At 39.3% G+C, this 10,683-nt stretch overlaps 1 non-coding gene across 1 annotated transcript; it reads right to left on the reverse strand.

The window, feature by feature from the left end:
* Positions 1-1,672: 1,672 nt before the first annotated feature.
* Positions 1,673-1,810, reverse strand: LOC114810964. Its single transcript, XR_003758652.1, has one exon. It is a non-coding gene; the product is annotated as a small nucleolar RNA SNORA7 (small nucleolar RNA).
* Positions 1,811-10,683: the final 8,873 nt, after the last annotated feature.

Consider the following 10,683-nt stretch of genomic DNA (forward strand, 5'->3'; position numbering starts at 1 on the left):
CTGTCAGGATGGGTGGGAAGAGCTGTTTTCAGAGGAAGGCTGAACACTATTGTGTGGAGAGAACATCTAATGCTGGTTTCATTGGAGAAGGAATGGAAGGGGAGATGTAACATAATGAATTAAAAAAAAAAACCTCTGCTCAGTTAGAGGCTGAATATTTACAATGCAGAAATAGACTGTGGAGAGGGGATGCAGAAACTATCAGGTCATACACTGAGGGACCTAAGACTGTCCCATTTCAGGAACCACAAAGGAAATAAATCAGCACTTCACCCACAACATTTAGTGTCCCTTTAGAACCAAACTGGTGTGACCGATATGGGTGCTTCTAGGATATACTATTTATCAAGCACCAACTGTGTACAAAGCACTAGTTTAAGCTCTAGGGGGAAAAAATACAGATGAGAATTAGACACAGTCCATCTCCCCCAACCTAAGGATGAAGGGAGGTAGGCAGTGACACAAAAAGAAGGCTGAACCAATAAAAACAAAAAAGCCCCCCCAAAACCCAACAAAAATGACAAGGAAAATGATAATACTCTGAGAGCAAAAAAGTACTTATTAAGTGTTTACTATCTTTCCAAGCACTGGGGTAGGAACAAGAGAATTGGATCAGACACAGTCCCTATCCCACACAGAGCTCACAACCAGAGACAAGGAGAGGAACTATTTAATCCCCCTTTTACAGATGAGGAAACTGAGACACAGCCCTATTAGTGACTTGCCCAAGGTCCCTCAGCAGGGCAGTGGTGGAACTGGAATTAGGATTCAGATCACTCAATTCCCAATCCTTTGCTCTTTTCCACTTGGCCACACTTCTTAGAGGAACTAGAGGAATAGGATTTCACATTCCTTATAGTTCAGAGTCCAAGCCATAGCAGCCACCCCTGCCTTCACAGAGTTGTAAATTTTGTGGCAACTGTGTGCTACCACATGCTTCTGTCCTTCCCTGTGGCACCAGGCAGGTGGGAACAAGGCTCCAGGTTGGCAATGGGTGAGGGCAGTGGACGTTACCAGCTTTGAGCTCAACTCCCTGTTTCCTTGGGCATTTCTTGGTATCTATTTCCCTCCTACTTAGTCTGTGAGCCTCATGTGTAACTTGAACAGTGCTAGACATACATAGTAAACACTTAATAACAATGATTATAATACTAATATTGGTCCTTTGGATTTTGAGCTATATAGTGAATCTGTTTTCTTCATGGTTATAGGCAGAATCTATAGAGAGATTCCTTTTCTTACTAACCCTCTTGCCAGCCCTTTCTCTCTGAGAAGGTACATTTTGAAATGTTTGCACCCATGCTTCTTCCTTCTCTGACCACCATCTGCACCATCTTCAAATGCTCCCTTTCTGATGACTCCTTCCCGTCTGCCTTCAATTACGCTTATGTCTCCCCATTCTAAAAAAAAAAAAAAAAGAAAGACTTCTCTGGATCCCTTTGCCTTGTCTTGTCTTATGATGTCGAGTTGTCTCTAACCTATATCAATGCCATGGACTCATCATTCCCAGAATTCCCCACCTCCACCTGCAATTGTCCTTGTAGTATATCCATAGAGTTTTCTTGGTAAAAATATGGAAGTGGTTTATCATTGCCTTCTTTTGCTAAGAAAACTTGAACCTCCACCCTCAACTCTCTCCCATGCCACTGATGTCCAGCACAGGTGAGTTTTGCCTTGTAGCAGATTGCCTTCTACTAGCTAGCCCCTGCCCAAACTAGGAATGGAATGTGTATGCTTCTGCTTGATTCTCCCTCCCGAAGCCAAGACTGGAAGAGTACCAGAAACCCTCCAGGTGTGGTCCTGAGAGGGCGGGTCCCTTTCAACTCTCCAGCTACTGACCCACCTCTTGCTCCCATTCCTGTCCAAACTCCTCAAAAGAGTTTTATATATCCATTTCTTCCAATTTTTCTCCTCCAGCTCCCTCTACAATCCGGTTTCTCTACTCTTTGTTTCACTGAGCCCTCTCTCTTCCATGTCACCAGTGATCTCCATCTTTCCAAATCTAACAGATTCTTTTCTATCCCCCTCCTCCTTGACCTCCCATTGTGGACACTAGACACCGGTTTGGACTTTTCATTCCTCTCGAACTAGCCTACTCAGTTGTGCCTAGTTCTCAATTCTCCTGTTGCTGATCTCTTGTTTATATTTTCCTCTCAAATGGAACTCCCTGTCCCTCAGAATCCACCAGACCACCAGATCTCCTCATCTTCAGAGCTCTTCTAAAATCATATTTCTCCCAGGAGATACCAACAATTAATTTCAGTTTTCTCCAGATTATATCCTCTTATCTCCGTGTTTATGCACTTGTATCTGTGATCTTTGGCTATTTGATATTCGCCATACCCCCAATCCCATAGCACTTGTGTATATATCATTAAATTATATATTATAAATTACTCATTTATTCATCTTAATGTCTGTGTCCCCCTCTGGACTGTAAACTCATTATGGGTAGAGAATGAGTCTGCTAGTTCTAGTGTATTGTACTCTCCCAGGCACTTAGTACAGTGCTCTGAAAATAGTAAACACTGTATAAATAATATTGATTGATTCATTCATTCATTAACTATTTCCTTAACAATTCTGCATCAACTGTGCACTTGTGTCTTAAAATCCATAGGATTTCTATACATATTGGGCATAACTATTACTTGAGTATTGCCTCATACACATGTGGCCTTTTCTTTTTTTCTAGCTGTAAATTCTTTTAATGTATGTCTCCCCTCTAGAGTGTAAGATCCTTGAAGCCAGGAATCATGTCTACTAACTCTTCCAAATAATAGAGTGCTGTACAAATGGTAAGTGGTCAATAAATGCACTGATTAGTTGATTGATTGACTAATTAGGTAACTTACTAGGTGAAACCTACCATTCATTCATTCAATCGTATTTATTGAGCGATTACTGTGTGCAGAGCACATTCATTCATTCAGTCGTATTTATTGAGCGATTACTGTGTGAAGAGCACTGTACCTAAGCACTTGGAAAGTACAATATAACAATAAAGAGAGACAACCCTTGCCCAAAACCTACTACTTCCTGTTGCTTCCCAGTTCATATAATTTCTTCTTTCCTTGAAAAAAGTCAAGCATTTTTTTGAAAGAGTCCATATTCTAAATTTATCTGACTCCTTCTGGAAGGACACTATCAGTTAGTCAATAAATGGTATTTATTGAACACATATTTTTTGCAGAGCACTGTACTAAGTGCTGGGTAGAGTATAATAGTCTTAGTCAACATGATCCCTTGCCCTGAAGGAGCTTATAGTATAGTGGGAAACATGGGCAAACACAAGCACAAAAGTAAATTGCAGGTTGGGGGAAACAATAAATTGAAGGATATGAATCTAAGAGCCATAGTGAGTTGTGTACAGTGTATACATTGATGACAATTAGACCACTTTTCTCCATGAACAAGGGATTTAAATTGACATGGAAATAGGTTATTTAATGTTGCATAAATAAATAGATCCCTAAAATCAATATCGTATTGTGTAATAAGAAAACTAAAACCTCATTGGAGTAGCACAGGTATACCTTTGGGAAATAACTTTCCTCTTAAAAAGTCTTGTTTTGTCCTGTTATACATTACTTGAGTAGAGAGATTCTACTTTTGTGTTTCCTCTGCATAGTGCTTAGCACAGAGCTCAGTACCCAGCAAGTGTTCTCTTTATCTCTTTCTCTCTATATATACACATATACATATATGTAGCACACATATGTATAAATAACATGAATACATAATGATGAAATTAACTGATAGCATCTTTTTCAAGTGTGATGGACAACTACTTATGTGTATATATAAATTACATTTACAGATGTATATATTAGTTGTCCATCATACTTGAAGAAGATGCTACTATCAGTCAAATTCACCATTGAATGTATGTGTGAAAGGGTCAAACTAGGACTTCAAGGGGTCAAAAGGGCTATCCCTTGTGTTATCATATTTGATGTTTGCAGTGCCCAGTGGACACCATTTTCTCCCTTTCCTCCTTGTCTCTCAGTGCTTACAAAGTTTTTTCCTCAAAAGCAGCCACTCCTTTCTTGATTGCAGTACACCATACTCAGTCAATGGAAAAACTTCCAATTTTCAGCTGGGATGCAGTATTTTCTGAGGCTTTGTTTCACCTTATCCTTATCATGTTTCCTCTGCCTCCCTTGCTTTTGTTTTCTCTATTTCAGCTCACCAGACATCAACTCTTGGGTGTCCTGGTGTTAGTTATTCTCCTCATGTCCCACCCAGTAATATACAACCAGTATAGTTGTGTTGATAAATGATAGAAAACTGACTCCATTCCAGAACTTAATTATTGGTGATTCTGTTTTGTCATTTGATACTGAGTGCAAACTGTAAGTAACAAAAATGGAACTGCTCAAGGAGTTCAGATATGGTGCCTGTGTATGTTCCAGGTGTCAGAGCCACAGAGAAGATTGGACAGCACTACAGCTCTGTAAACCTTCAATTTAGTTCCGAGCTGTTTACTGTACTACCACACTCTGACATTCTCCAAAGGATGTGCTGGCCTAAATGATTTGGTTTATCACTTTTTGGCCTAACACTGTGGTTTTTTTTTTGGCATTTGTTAAGTGCTTATTATGTACCAGTCACTGTACTGTCCCTGGGGTGGATAGAAGCTGATCAGGTGGACACGATACCTGTCTCACATAGGGCTCACAGTCTTAATCCCCATTTTCCAGATGAGGTAACTGAAATTAAGTGATTTACCCAAGGCCGCACAACAGACAAGTGACAGAGCTGGGATTAGAACCTAGGTCTTTCGGACTCTCAGCCAGTGCTCGATCCACTAGACCACACTGCTTTTGTTGCTGTTTAAGTAACAGCAATTCAACGATAGTTTTTAGCTCTAGATTTTCAATATGTAGTCTTGATTGAATGTATGGCTTTCCAGGTGCAGGCTGATGCATCCCCTCTGTTTTCATTAGATTAATTCTAAGGTCCTCCTCTAGACTGTAAACTCCTTGTGGCAAGGAATGTGTATACCATTTCAGTTGTATTGTACTCTCCCAAGTGTTTGGTACAGTGCTCTGAATACAGTAAGCACTCCATAAATACCATTGCTCGACTGATTAATTGTCTGCCTCTAACTCACGGCTGATTCAGTGAAGTGGTATCTCGCATCTAGCCCAGTGCCTTATATAGTGTTTGACAGATGATAAGCACTTAACAAATACTATAACAATAGTCATAATAACATTCTTTAGTAGTTGATCCAGGGGAACTCTTGCTAGGAACTTAGGGTAATGAGGTGCCTCAGTAATTGCTGCCACCTGATCTTTTGCCTGTCTTCTTGAAGATGGAGATAATGATGGTATCTTTGAAATCCTGTAGAATTTCTTTAGTGGTCATATGTTGAGGAAGGGTGACCTTTCCACATTTGTATAACTCAGCAGGTATACCACTAGATCCAGAAGCTCTTCCATTATCTTGACTCTGCCTGCTACTGTATCTTCCCCAGTAGTGTCATCCCTTCGCATGTTGTCTGTCAGATCCTTGTCTTTAGTAGTAGAAGGTATACTGGGGAAAAAAAGTGTTCCATGTATACTACTGCTGCTATCATCAGCAAGGGATAAAGCTATTTTTGTCAGAAACCAATGTTCATGGAGATAATTTTGGGTAAATTTAGCAAACAGTTTAAGTCCCCCAAACAGTAGTCTTGCCTCCCAGCCTGTCCCAGGGCCCCAAGTGTGTCTACGTCCACCTTATTGACAGCTTCCTTTTCAGTCTTTTCCAGCCCACAGCCTTTTCCTTTTATTGGACCTTAGCTCTCAAGGCAGTTCCCAGAATCTAAATATGTTGGCATTTGGGTGATCAAGTGATAAATTGATTGGATGTTTCCTGGTCTAATCAGGACAAACACCCGAGGACACAAGTTCCCCACAGAAAATTATTTTCTGCATCAGATTGATTGAATGTGTTTGAGACCAAAAATTTGAAAGAGAAACTATACTAGTATAATGTTCTCAATCAATCAATCAATTAATCATATTATTGAGGACTTACTGGGTGTTAATTCCCTGTTTTACTGTCCCTCTCCAAGCACCATTCTCAGTAGTTGATAAAATGTTTCCTCTCTCCTAGATAGCAACCCCTATCTCCACATACATCCCTTCACCTTCCCATTGTTTGTTTTAGAGTCCCATTCATGTCCTTGACATTGGGAATTGTGGTGCTGATGGTTGTGGTAATCTGGGCCCCAGACTACTCAGGAATGCTCCCAATTTTGCATCAAGTGTGCCCTGACACAACTACACATTTCCTCCAAGAGGCCTTCCCTGACCAAGCCCTCATTTCTTCTTCCACCCCTCCCTTCTGCATCACTCTTGCACTTGGTTTCACACCCTTTATTCACAGCACTCTTAGCCCCACAGCGCTTAATACATATCCATAATATGTTGATTTATAATAATGCTTGTTTCTCCCTCTAGACTCTAAGCTCGCTGTTGGTGGAGAACCTGTCTACCAACTCTGTTATACTGTACTCTCCCAAGTGTTTAGTACAATGCTCTGAAGCACACAGTAAGCACTCAATAAATGATCAATTGATTAAATGGTTGCCCAGCAGTGGGGGAAGGTTGTCCTTTGGGGTGCCTCTGAGATCTGATTCTAGACTTCTAGACTGTAAGTGCAGTGTGGGCAGGGATTGTCTCTCTTTATTGCTGAATTATACTTTCCAAGCACTTAGTACAGTGCTCAGCTCACAGTAAGCACTCAATAAATAATATTGAATGAATGAATGGATGAATGAATCTGATCTGGCAAATACTGCCTCTGAGTCTTCCTCAGGAGGAAAAAGCTTCTCTACTTTGCCAGACATATGTAACTAAAATATTGTCTCACATTTTGTTGAGTGAGCAATTTCATTTTCGTTGAGTCAGGGCCTTTGGACAGTTGAAATCAATATTTTTATTTTTCATCAGTTTGGTTTGTTAATAGTGGGTAGGCAAGAAATTGTAAACTTTTATCTTTTTGAATCTCTTCTCCCTAGCTTAACGGAATGTGCATTGCCTGTTTTACATTTAGGACAAAGCCATGTTTATTGATATTATTCATCATAGGTGAGAAATGAAGACCTCTATTCTTAAGAAAATGCAAAAAAAAGGCTTTCTTTCTCCTAACGCTAGATTCAAGAATGACAAGGTGTGATTTTTTTTTGCCCATTACTTTTCCTCATTAATGTTTCAGATTGGATTCTACAATTTGAAAATGACTCTTATCCAGAGATTTACGTGGACTAAAATGAAAACAATGGAAAGGTGGAAAGGTACTATTTATTATGACAAAAGAGTGGAAAACATTCGTGCAGAAAAGAAATGTTCTTGTGTTCATTTGACTGCTTTCCTAAAGATTCTCACTCAGCATCCAATAGAATTTGAACAGGTTGTTTTTTTTAGTTTAACTATTTAAAAATGTCTTTCAAAAATAGAAAATCTGTGTGGTATGATGTCTGGAATTGTAAAATTGGGACTTATAAATGCTTCTAGAAACAATGTCTATCAACTCATGGAGAGACTGCAAATTTTTTATGTATGCAGCAGTCATTTATAAAAAAAAAATGAGGGTCTGAAGTGTTTGTTCTTAATGGTTTCTCAGTTTTCTAAATTAGCCTAAGTATTTTACCTGATGGCAGCAATGACATTTAAGAACCAGGATGTTTTGGCATTACAGATGCCTGGGTCCTCTGAATTGAATATGGTTTCATTCAAAACTGTTTCATCCATTCTAAGAATTGTCTCTCAGTCAAATCCAAGTAACATCTGCTCGGGGCTGGCCAGTCAATATTGTGGAAAAGTTCAAAGAATAAAGATCGTTAGTCGTGTCAGCTTTACAACTAGAAGGTAATGGCATTAAAGTGAGCAGCGATAATACCCAACAATAGTGGCCTCATTAACCAGTGATTTATCATGATGAAAAGACCTGTTTAACCTTTGGTCTTCTCATGCTTTAGGCTTTTAACAAAAAGGTCTATTATTTCTAGTTGTCAGGCGATAATTTGTGGATTGTAAATGGACAGATTCAATCACACTTAAAATAGTTATGTGAAAACTGTACTCATAGTACAGTATCCTCACTCCCACTGTGTTTTCAATCATTAAAGAAAAAATGTGCCATGTCAATTTTGGAAAGGGAAACAATGGAAAGAATATATTCTAATGATATCAATGCTAATGTTTAGCCGTTGGATAAGCCTTCTATAATGTAAAGTGGGTTTAAGTGAGGGCTATTTTTAATGGGACATGCAATGTTAAAGTTGGTTTATTCTAAGCACCATGTCACATGAGGTTAATCCACTGTAGATCCAGCTCCTATAGGCTTTGGGATTTCAAATGATTCCAGGTACACATCATTGCATCTATGCTGAAGTCAGATGCTGACTGTAAGCTTCTGGTGAGCAGGGAAAGTGCCTACCAACTCTATTGTACTCTCCTAAGTGCTTAGTACAGTGTTCTGCATACAGTAAATGCTCAAAAAATACTATTGAGTGATTAATTGATGAGTGGTCTCTCCATCTCAGTGGCAGAGAACTAGACACTGAGATAATGCAGACCCAGGAAAAAGATTTTTGGGGGATGGCAGAAGGAGGAGCTTCTTAAGGTCATTTGCCCTGTTGGGTGAATTTTGTCTCCCCTGAATGTGAGGCGTGACTAGCACTGTAACATCTGTGCTGATTCAGGTTTGGGCCTCTTTTGAGCAGGGGCTGTCGGTCATGACAAATTGTGCCCAGTTGTCAGTGCGTTTGTGGGTTGGCCAAATGTCCATCAGTGACTTGACCCAGTCCACCAAAATTAGATCTCTTGTGACTGATCCCAAATGACACCCTGGGCTGCCAAGATGCCATATTTGTTTTATAAAATAACACAAACCCCAACAAAAGTCACCAACTCCCTAGCAATGTTGTAATGTTATAAACTCTGAAATTCATTGTGAGAGCTTTAATGAACAGGTGAGCAGCACAACAGAATCATGGTCATTAAGAGAGCTTTAATGGACAGATGAGCAGCATAACATAATCATGGTAAATGGTCATTACTTTACATAGGTTTAACTCTGAGGAGACCAACACCATTATAAACATAATCTACTTTTCTTTAATTCAGTGGAAGGCCAAAAGAAGTAGCACCTATTTGACAGTCATCTTTTCCTATTTTGTGCTACTCAATACTAATGAGGTAGTATAAATTTAAACAATAATAGTTTTTTTAAAAATTTTTATTACTATTCAGTTAAGGAGTGGCATACTCACAGCCCGAAACTTTTTGACCACAGCATTCCTAAAACTATGCCTGAATTTTTCCCTTCCTTTAAAATGCATTCTGCTCCTCCAGTTCATTTCTCTCAATGTGCAAAAGGTTTATGTACACCGTTTCTGTTTCCACTTTCCTTATTAGTCACTCTCAGTCATTTGAAAACACTCATAGGAAAGCTTCCCTGGAATTAACAATATTCCCCTGATCCAAATCATGATATGTTTGTAAATAATGAAGCGGAAATTTCAGGTTGTGACAGTTTGTATCTTATAGAGACATATTAGCCATCCTCATTTACCATGAGATAGTCTGAAGGACAATTTTTTCAGCCATTAAAACATATTTTGAAATGGATGTGGTGGAGCCCTGGGCTGAACTTGTTACTTTTCTGGCCCTTTCAAGTCATGTCTATGGACAGAGATGCCAAAATGTTTATTCATTGTTCCAGTTTGTGTATTTGTTCAGACTTGCTCCAAGCAGGCAAATATTTAGTAAATTGCAGTGGCAGCAAGAAAAATACAGAGAGCTGTTCACACTGCCTAATGACAAGCATGGCATTAAAGAAAATAATCATTGAAAGACTGCTGTGTTATGCTGCTCAACTGTCCATTGAGCCAGGCCTAATATATAGAAATTATTTTACCTTAAAAGTTTCCATGTATACCAAAATTTAAAAGGCCCAAAATTTAAAATTGGTCCAAAAGGGTAATTTTTTATCCTAAGATTCTCCCTTCTGTAGCATATATATGCTAATTGTTTCATATCAAAGCCTTTTATTACTCACAAGGATTTATTTTTCCCTCTTCAGTGATGGAAATAACGGAGAGATAGAGCATGATTTGAACATAAACTTCTATTCCAAGAGTAGTTTTCTTCCCTCCTCAAATCTGCCTGGCTATATGGGGCTCTTTTTGCCCCATTTGCAAGGGTTGTGTATGCATATGCATTAAAATGCACTGCATCCTGGAACTGGCCTTTTTCTCTTCCATTCTGCTGCTTAACAAAGACTTGGTGACAAAAGAAATTCTTCCGGGTTTGTAAAACAGTTGTGTAAAACTTGGACTGTAAAGTCACAGTTGACTGCTTTAATGTGGAACAGTTGGGAGGGTGTAGACTCACTGGCAGGTTGGGCCAGGACCCAGGAATGGTCTTCCTATTCTGTCGAGGGGTTACTTAGTCACACCACCTGCTCCCTCTATTATTTCAAAAGCAAACCAGTCACGACAGTCTGAACAGACGGATGTTTAGCCTCAATACCTTGGACACACGGCACCAGACGGTGCAAGTGGACTTAAGAAAAGATAAATTAAGTGATCAATAAAGATAAGGGACCTGTTCAGCAGTAAATGGTGGTGACAGACTAGACAAAACAAGTGGCAAATGGACATTTAATAATGCAAACATGTGCAGA

Source organism: Ornithorhynchus anatinus, chromosome 3, assembly GCF_004115215.2.
Source record: "Ornithorhynchus anatinus isolate Pmale09 chromosome 3, mOrnAna1.pri.v4, whole genome shotgun sequence".
Lineage (NCBI taxonomy): Eukaryota > Metazoa > Chordata > Mammalia > Monotremata > Ornithorhynchidae > Ornithorhynchus > Ornithorhynchus anatinus.